This window comes from Silene latifolia, unplaced genomic scaffold (genome assembly GCF_048544455.1).
Source record: "Silene latifolia isolate original U9 population unplaced genomic scaffold, ASM4854445v1 scaffold_189, whole genome shotgun sequence".
Classification (NCBI taxonomy): Eukaryota; Viridiplantae; Streptophyta; class Magnoliopsida; order Caryophyllales; family Caryophyllaceae; genus Silene; species Silene latifolia.
This window is the reverse complement of record NW_027413155.1, coordinates 184,530-193,945: the sequence shown is the minus strand read 5'-3', so window position 1 is coordinate 193,945 and position 9,416 is coordinate 184,530. Positions and strand designations below refer to the sequence as shown.

General features: G+C 34.1%; 1 long non-coding RNA gene across 1 annotated transcript; it reads left to right on the top strand.

Annotated features, from left to right (window-relative positions):
- The first annotated feature begins 6,721 nt into the window (after window positions 1-6,721).
- Window positions 6,722-8,224, top strand: LOC141638158 (uncharacterized). The gene is made up of 3 exons (XR_012542027.1): window positions 6,722-6,827; window positions 7,473-7,537; window positions 8,097-8,224. It is a non-coding gene; the product is annotated as an uncharacterized LOC141638158 (long non-coding RNA).
- Window positions 8,225-9,416: the final 1,192 nt, after the last annotated feature.

Genomic DNA, 9,416 nt, shown 5'->3' with positions numbered 1-9,416 from the left:
GGTCCCTTGAACTTCGGTTGTGGCACGCATCTCGAGGTAACACCGTCTTTATGTATCGCCATTCTTGAAGAAATCCGTCTTTGGGAACTCCGGAATGAATAAAATTACATAATAAATTACATAATTTCCTATTATACATTTGTAACTATAATAAAATAAATCTATTAAATTACAAAACGGTTATACGAGATCACAATAAAAAATTACAACCGAATCGATATTCCCATACATTTCGGGAAATACCAATTAAAATCTAAGGCCATACTAAGTAAAATTACATAATTCAAAAATTACATAAATTAAAATTATGACAATCATAAAGAAAATGCAGCATTATAATATGTATGAACATGCTCAATTTTATGCTAAATCGCCTTTAATTAGCCAATATCGTATATTACTCGGTTTTTACGGATTTGCGTGATTTCAACATTTTATAATCACAAAAATACATAAACTCATATTTATGCATAAGTTAATTACCCTAACCTCTTAGGACTCAAAATTTAGTCTTCACTAATAATTTGACCATAATTAACCCATATTTACAAAATTGTTCATAAATGGACCAAAAATTACAAAAATAAGCTATTAAACTTCAAATAAATCACAAAATTTCAAATAAATTCAAAATTTGAAATTTAAACTCATGAACATTCTGGAAAATTACCATGACACTCATAATGTTCAAAATCTTAGGTTAAAAATTTCGAAATTTTCCCGGAAAAACAATGTTGCGGTTTATCGATTTTTAATAAAATAATCATAAAAACATGGAAAAATTATTTTCATTAACTTTTCAATTTTAGATCTGAAAAATATAATAAAATGCAACATTAGACGTTTTTCCTAAGTCATAGATTATGTTTTATTAATTTTTCACTAATAATGTCACTATTTATGCTATTTTTCTTCAAAAATCCATAAATCATGCAAAAAGACTTCTTTATAGCCAATTATTTTACACACATCTTGTAAAATTGCATGTGACAACATATTAATTTTCTATGACCAGATTAGAAATTTAACTCATATTAACCTATTTTTCACCTAAATCCGAATTTAATAATGAAAAATTCATTTTTCGAGCATAACAAGTCCAAACATTATGAAAATTTACAGGTTATCTCAAAATAATATATGTGACAACATATCCAAAAATCAATGGAAAATTCGAAGTATATCAAATTTTAGACCAAAAATGACATTTTTACTCATAAAATCACATTTAAATGCCATTATTGTAAATTATGAACAATAAAAATCCGAAAAATTAACCAAAATATCCTAAAATATTTTAGGACCAGAAATATTAACATGCATGGATTAATTTCGTGATATCTCATAATAACACAAATTTTACAAGTTTTATTTGTTATTCTTATAACTCGGAAAAACTTTTAACCGATTTGCATGCAAACAACCGTGGCTCTTGATACCGATTGAAGGAAATGTAGATCTTTATACATACTAACATACTCATATATGTCGAAATTAATTTGTCATAAAAATAAATACGGATTTTATGCATGCAAACAATATGAAAAATAGAGGAGAAATCATGTCCTTACATTGGTGATTTCGGTTTAATGGGCACAAGAGAGATCACCTTTCTCTCTTGTTCTTGAGCTTTCCCTTATGGATGAACCAAGATCCAAGTGTAGGATCTCTCCCTAAGCTTTATACCCAAGGCTTTCTCTTAATTCAAATTAATATTATAAGTACTAGTATAATATTAATCTAGTAGAAAATTGAACCAAAATATTATTTAACACTTGAATATCTCGGTTTTATGAGGAGAAAATGGAAGCTTTTTATCTCTCTAAAACTTGTTTAGATAAATGAAAGTGAGAATGAATAATCATACACTAAAAATTAATGTAGTGTATTAGAAGAATATAAGGAAAAACCCTTTTGTTTTTCCTTTGTGAAAAACCGGGCAAGGAAGAGGAGGGAAGAAAAATAGAGCCAATGCATGCATTAGTTTGCCTTCACAAGGTTTATAGGGTTGCATGGCTACTCTTCCTCTTCAATCATTATGTTTGCCACTTAATTATAAACACAATATTAGGCCTAATACTCCTCCAATTTTTCGGCACATTGTGTAATATGGATTCCATATTATTTTTGTCAATTGTCAATATGTCACATGTCACATGTCACATAAATTTGTTATGTATTTTTAACATATTAAAAATCAACGTATTATCAAAAATACGTCACATACAAAAATCGACTTAGTAATATCATAATTACTTGTACCAAAAATTTTACCAATTTATAAATCACAACAGTTTGTATTTATAACAATTCATTCAAATTTAATTGTTACATTAAACAATTATTTCATCCGAGTAATCATACAATTTGATTACTCAGACCGTATCTCATTTAATCACATTTCAATTTGATACGTGAATTTTACTTCCAAAATCGTCCGTCAATTTTCAAGTAATTTAATTAACTCGTAACATTATACGATTAATTAAATAATCAATTAAGAGTGTTGCCCTATAGGTAAGACCTAGGGGGTCAACTGATCACCACCGTCGCACGACAGTAATGTCAAACTCTAGTCAGCCAATCATTACCGATATATGTTGACCAGTTGACAGTAACAATATTACTTCCCAATTGTATTCTTTATAATGAGATTTAAACATGTGATCATCATGATCAATAGTCGTGATCGCATTAATGTCGGAGGACACATATTCCAACATTTATGTGAATCATTTGTCCTAGTTAATTACCCATTGTGACTCGTTGTGTAAATCATTTGTCCTTGGTCATTATTTATTGTGACTCTTTGTGTGAATCCTTTATCCTAGTTAATTACTCATTGTGACTCGTTGTGTGAATCATTTGTCCTTGTTCATTAGTCATTGTGACTCTTTGTGTGAATCATTTGTCCTAGTACATTAGTCATTGTGACTCGTTGTGTGAATCATTTGTCCTTGTTCATTAGTCCTTGTGACTCGTTGTATGAACTATTTGTCGTTGTTTATTAGTTATTGTGACTCTTTGTGTAAATCCTTTATCCTAGTTAATTACTCATTGTGACCGGTTGTGTGAATCATTTGTCCTTGTTCATTAGTCATTGTGACTCTTTGTGTGAATCATTTGTCCTAGTACATTAGTCATTGTGACTCGTTGTGTGAATCATTTGTCCTTGTTCATTAGTTCTTGTGACTCGTTGTGTGAACCATTTGTCCTTGTTTATTAGTCATTGTGACTCGTTGTGTGAATCGGTTGTCCTTGTTCATTAGTCCTTGTGACTCGTTGTGTGAACCATTTGTCCTTGTTTATTAGTGATTGTCACTCTTTGTGTGAATCATTTGTCCTAGTTCATTAGTCATTGTAACTCGTCGTGTGAATCATTTGTCCTTGTTCATTAGTCCTTGTGACTCGTTGTGTGAACCATTTGTCCTAGTTCATTAGTTATTGTGACTCGTTATGTGAACCATTTGTCCTTGTTCATTAGTTATTATGACTCTTTGTGTGAATCATTTGTCCTAGTTAATTACTCATTGTGACTCGTTATGTGAACCATTTGTCCTTGTTCATTAGTTATTAGGACTCTTTGTGTGAATCATTTGTCCTAGTTAATTACTCATTGTGACTCGTTGTGTAAAGCATTTGTCCTTGGTCATTATTTTTTATGACTCTTTGTGTAAATCCTTTATCCTAGTTAATTACTCATTGTGACCCGTTGTGTGAATCATTTGTCCTTGTTCATTAGTCATTGTGACTCTTTGTGTGAATCATTTGTCCTAGTACATTAGTCATTGTGACTCGTTGTATGAATCATTTGTCCTTGTCCATTAGTTCTTGTGACTCGTTGTGTGAACCATTTGTCCTTGTTTATTAGTCATTGTGACTCGTTGTGTGAATCGTTTGTCCTTGTTCATTAGTCCTTGTGACTCGTTGTGTAAACCATTTGTCCTTGTTTATTACTCATTGTCACTCTTTGTGTGAATCATTTGTGCTAGTTCATTAGTCATTGTGACTCGTCGTGTAAATCATTTGTCTTAGTTCATTAGTCCTTGTGACTCGTGTGAACCATTTGTCATTGTTCATTAGTTATAAAGACTCTTTGTGTGAATCATTTGTCCTAGTTAATTACTCATTGTGACTCGTTGTGTAAATCATTTGTCCTTGTTCATTAGTCATTGTGACTCTTTTTGCGTAAATCATTTGTCCTACTCATTATGACTCGTTTTGTAAATCATTTGTCCTTGGTCATTATTTATTGTGACTCTTTGTGTGAATCCTTTATCCTAGTTAATTACTTATTGTGACTCGTTGTGTGAATCATTTGTTCTTGTTCATTAGTCATTGTGACTCTTTGTGTGAATCATTTGTCCTAGTACATTAGTCATTGTGACTCGTTGTGTGAATCATTTGTCCTTGTTCATTAGTCCTTGTGACTCGTTGTGTGAACCATTTGTCCTTGTTTATTAGCGCTGTGACTCTTTGTGTGAATCATTTATCCTAGTTCATTAGTCATTGTGACTCGTCGTGTGAATCATTTGTCCTTGTTCATTAGCCATTGTGACTCGTTGTGTGAATCATTTGTCCTTGTTCATTAGTTATTGTGACTCTTTGTGTGAATCATTTGTCCTAGTTAATTACACATTGTGACTCGTTGTGTGAATCATTTGTCCTTGTTCATTAGTTCTTGTGACTCGTTGTGAGAACCATTTGTCCTTGTTTATTAGTCATTGTGACTCGTTGTGTGAATCGTTTGTCCTTGTTCATTAGTCCTTGTGACTCGTTGTGTGAACCATTTGTCCTTGTTTATTAGTCATTGTCACTCTTTGTGTGAATCATTTGTCCTAGTTCATTAATCATTGTGACTCGTCGTGTGAATCATTTGTCCTTGTTCATTAGTCCTTGTGACTCGTTGTGTGAACCATTTGTCCTAGTTCATTAGTTATTGTGACTCTTTATGTGAATCATTTGTCCTAGTTAATTACACATTATGACTCGTTGTGCGAACCATTTGTCTTTATTCATTAGTCATTATGACTTGTTGTGTGAATCATTTGTCCTTGTTGATTAGTCCTTGTGACTCGTTATGTGAAGCATTTGTCCTTGTTCATTAGTTATTATGACTCTTTGTGTGAATCATTTGTCCTAGTTAATTACTCATTGTGACTCGTTGTGTAAATCATTTGTCCTTGGTCATTATTTATTGTGACTCTTTGTGTAAATCCTTTATCCTAGTTAATTACTCATTTTGACCCGTTGTGTGAATCACTTGTCTTTGTTCATTAGTCATTGTGACTCTTTGTGTGAATAATTTGTCCTAGTACATTAGTCATTGTGACTCGTTGTGTGAATCATTTGTCCTTGTTTATTAGTTCTTGTGACTCGTTGTGTGAACCATTTGTCCTTGTTTATTAGTCATTGTGACTCGTTGTGTGAATCGTTTGTCCTTGTTCATTAGTCCTTGTGACTCGTTGTGTGAACCATTTGTCCTTGTTTATTAGTCATTGTCACTCTTTGTGTGAATCATTTGTCCTAGTTCATTAGTCATTGTGACTCGTCGTGTGAATCATTTGTCCTTGTTCATTAGTCCTTGTGACTCGTTGTGTGAACCATTTGTCCTAGTTCATTAGTTATTGTGACTCGTTCTGTGAACCATTTGTCCTTGTTCATTAGTTATTATGACTCTTTGTGTGAATCATTTCTCCTAGTTAATTACTCATTGTGACTCGTTGTGTAAATCATTGGTCCTTGGTCATTATTTATTATGACTCTTTGTGTAAATCCTTTATCCTAGTTAATTACTCATTGTGACCCGTTGTGTGAATCATTTGTCCTTGTTCATTAGTCATTGTGACTCTTTGTGTGAATCATTTGTCCTAGTACATTAGTCATTGTGACTCGTTGTGTGAATCATTTGTCCTTGTTCATTAGTTCTTGTGACTCGTTGTGTGAACCATTTGTCCTTGTTTATTAGTCATTGTGACTCGTCGTGTGAATCGTTTGTCCTTGTTCATTAGTCCTTGTGACTCGTTGTGTGAACCATTTGTCCTTGTTTATTACTCATTGTCACTCTTTGTGTGAATCATTTGTCCTAGTTCATTAGTCATTGTGACTCGTCGTGTGAATCATTTGTCCTAGTTCACTAGTCCTTGTGACTCGTGTGAACCATTTGTCATTGTTCATTAGTTATAAAGACTCTTTGTGTGAATCATTTGTCCTAGTTAATTACTCATTGTGACTCGTTGTGTAAATCATTTGTCATTGTTCATTAGTCATTGTGACTCTCTTTGCGTAAATCATTTGTCCTACTCATTATGACTTGTTTTGTAAATCATTTGCCCTCGGTCATTATTTATTGTGACTCTTTGTGTGAATCATTTGTCCTATTTCATTGGTCATTGTGACTCGTCGTGTGAATCATTTGTCCTTGTTCATTAGTCCTTGTGACTCGTTGTAATACTCCGTATTTTATTTTACTATTTAAGTCGGGTAATTGTTTAGACGATAATTACGTTAAGTTATTTTACTTGACTCGCGTTGTATCGTAAGATCGAGTTGTTTCGTAAGTTAATTGAGACGGGTTTACATGGAATTCGAGATGTGAGCTAACCCATTTACCCTCGACCCATTGGAGTTTACCCAATAACATGTTTAACCCAACACCCAACATCATGTTTTTACCTAATTCTTAACCTAATTTTTACCCTAACACTACACAACCCTCATCTCACCCGCCTCCCTCTCTTCGACGCACACCAACACACACACACACACGATCCTTGCATTTGATTGAAGATTGCTCATCGATTCCAACCTAATTCGATTCCCTGTTTGTAAGTCGATTTCATTCCATTGTTTATACTATTTTAAAATCGTTTTTTTCGAAAAGTTTGAAAAGAGAGTCCTGTTTATTTGATGTCTAGTTTATTCATATAAAATATCATAGTCAAATTCTTTGTGGTTTGTCCTAGGTGATTTATTTATGAACATGTCGCTGAAAAGTCCACGAATCTGATTTGGTTGTGGAAAATGATTTGAAACCTTAATTTTTATGTCGATTCAGTTATGAGGCTTCTTCATACATAATCTTTGTATAGTCTAGATGATAATAGGATTTGGAATTTCTGAAAAATAATGTTTTAAACTCGTTTTATGAATCAATACTTTTTATGCGACGGTTTCTGTCAGTTTTTGGAAATCAGTCTGGAAACCCTTGATAAGTATGGAATTTGGGAAAAACACGTTAGATATAATTTGTAGCTAAGACTCATGGGGTTCCAATTCAATTGGCCTTGTATCAATTTGATTTTTCTGGAATTAGTTATGTATTTTATTCCGAGTCTGTCATGTGCTGGAAAATCAGGAAAAATCATGTTTGTTCTTTAAGTTGATATTCCTACTAAGTTATGATGAGTCTAGGTTATGTGCATGATTATTTGATTGAGTAGGTAGTAATTATATATAATTATGTTATGTAGGTGATGGATATGTGAAGGTTCATAATTGATTGCTTGTGTGAGCTTGGATTTGCTGGCACTTGGAGGTAGGGAAATACACTTGACTTCTTATCGTGTTATTGAATTGTGTTGACTTGTTTGTGTTTCATATGACCAAGTTGTGAACGTGACTTGATTCGTGGTTGTTGATTACGCTATAATATGGTCGACTGAATGGTTCGTGTTGAGTGTGTTATCACAACATTTGGTACCTGACATGATTTAATTCATTGGTATACATATTGTATTGCATTGTTTACTGCTGAGCATTCATATGCATTGGAGATGGAGGATGTTGTGGTGACGTGGTGTGGTGATGGTGATGTTGTGATAAGGCCCAGGGCGGGTTCTGCAGACTTGCCCTGTGTCCTCAACAAGGAGCCGCGCGATCGACTACGGTCGATATATATAGTCTACCGGGGATCGGTATGGCTGGGCGTTCCGGGTTATGAGTTATGAGATGTGAGTTGAGATGGAGATGGAGGTGACGGAGGAGCATGCATCATACATATCATATTTTGTTGTTTCCTTGTTTTCCCTACTCAACCTCGTGGTTGACTCTGTGTATTCGTGAACACCTGTGACGACCCAATTATTGGCGAGCAGACTTGACAGGTTTAAGAGATAGGACGGGAGCTGGATGGGCGTGAGGCACTGGATCGGAAGACTTAGTAGCTAGATCACTATTTAGAAGACTTTCACTTTTATTCATGTTAATTCTTGTAATTTGATGTAAAAGAAGTTTTGTTATAATTAAGTTAAAGTATTCATATAATTTGCCGTGGAGTTTAATTTGTTATTCACTACCTCGGAAACCGAGTTGGTAACAAATCCGGTTTATTAGGGAATGTCTTGCCTAAGGCTCCTTCATAAACCGGGGTGTTACAAAGTGGTATCAGAGCGAACGATCCTCAGGCCTAAACCAATGAACCTAATGAACGTAGGATGTGTCTAAATAAAATGAACCCCTGGGAATAAACTGCTAGGAGCTCACAGTGCGGTTAAGAAGGCGCCCTTAATGCGTGCTCTTTTGCCCTCTCAGTTTTGAACCAGGTAACCCGAGAGAAATTGAGTGAATGGGGTAGTTAGAAGGAAAACCTTGGATATAATCGAGTGGATGTACACCTTGAGACCCATATATTCTAACCATGCTGCATGACAACGTTACGGTAAGTATTTTGTATGAATGATGGCGTGATCATGTGATGTTGTGGAGATGAGAATTAAAATTTTCGTGTTCAGGTTGATAATTGTTGGATTGTGGTAATCGTGAGCGTGAAAATAATTGCGAATTGATGATATTTATCTGGATGGATGTCGAATGACGTGTTGATAGTGCTATTATGTCTCGTGATATGCGGTTATGTGATCCCGAAGCCATGCTAGTATAGTATTGTGATAGTAATGAGAAACACTATTGAATTGCATGTTTCTAGTCATAGCAATCGTGATTTAGATGTAAGGAGTATATCGAGATGCTTAGGGATGCTATGGGATAGATGTTTACGTAAGTACAAAGTGTGAGATTTAAGTTAGGATGGGTTAGTATCGATAGTGTGGTTGTAAGAGCTTGGAACATAGTAAATGAATGACCTAGTGCTGAAACACGTTTTGTTTGATTTTACTCTCTAATTGATCTTACTGCCATTTGTTTTCTGTTTGTCGCCTATGGATGAAAATTTTCTGAGAGATAGTCTCGTGAGTTAGTGTTCATTTGGCGTTGGTTTCATGCTTATAGGATATACGGATTAGGAGTAATAAATATTTTAGTGGGCTGTGGTCAGGAAGTTCCTGTGCAGTGATGTTTTGACCAACGATTTTGTAAAAATCCTCATTTAAATTGTATTAATAATTTTTGTATAATTCCAACTCCATCGATCAGAAGATTCGCATATGTTTTCAAATTGATAAGCCACGAAAATTCTT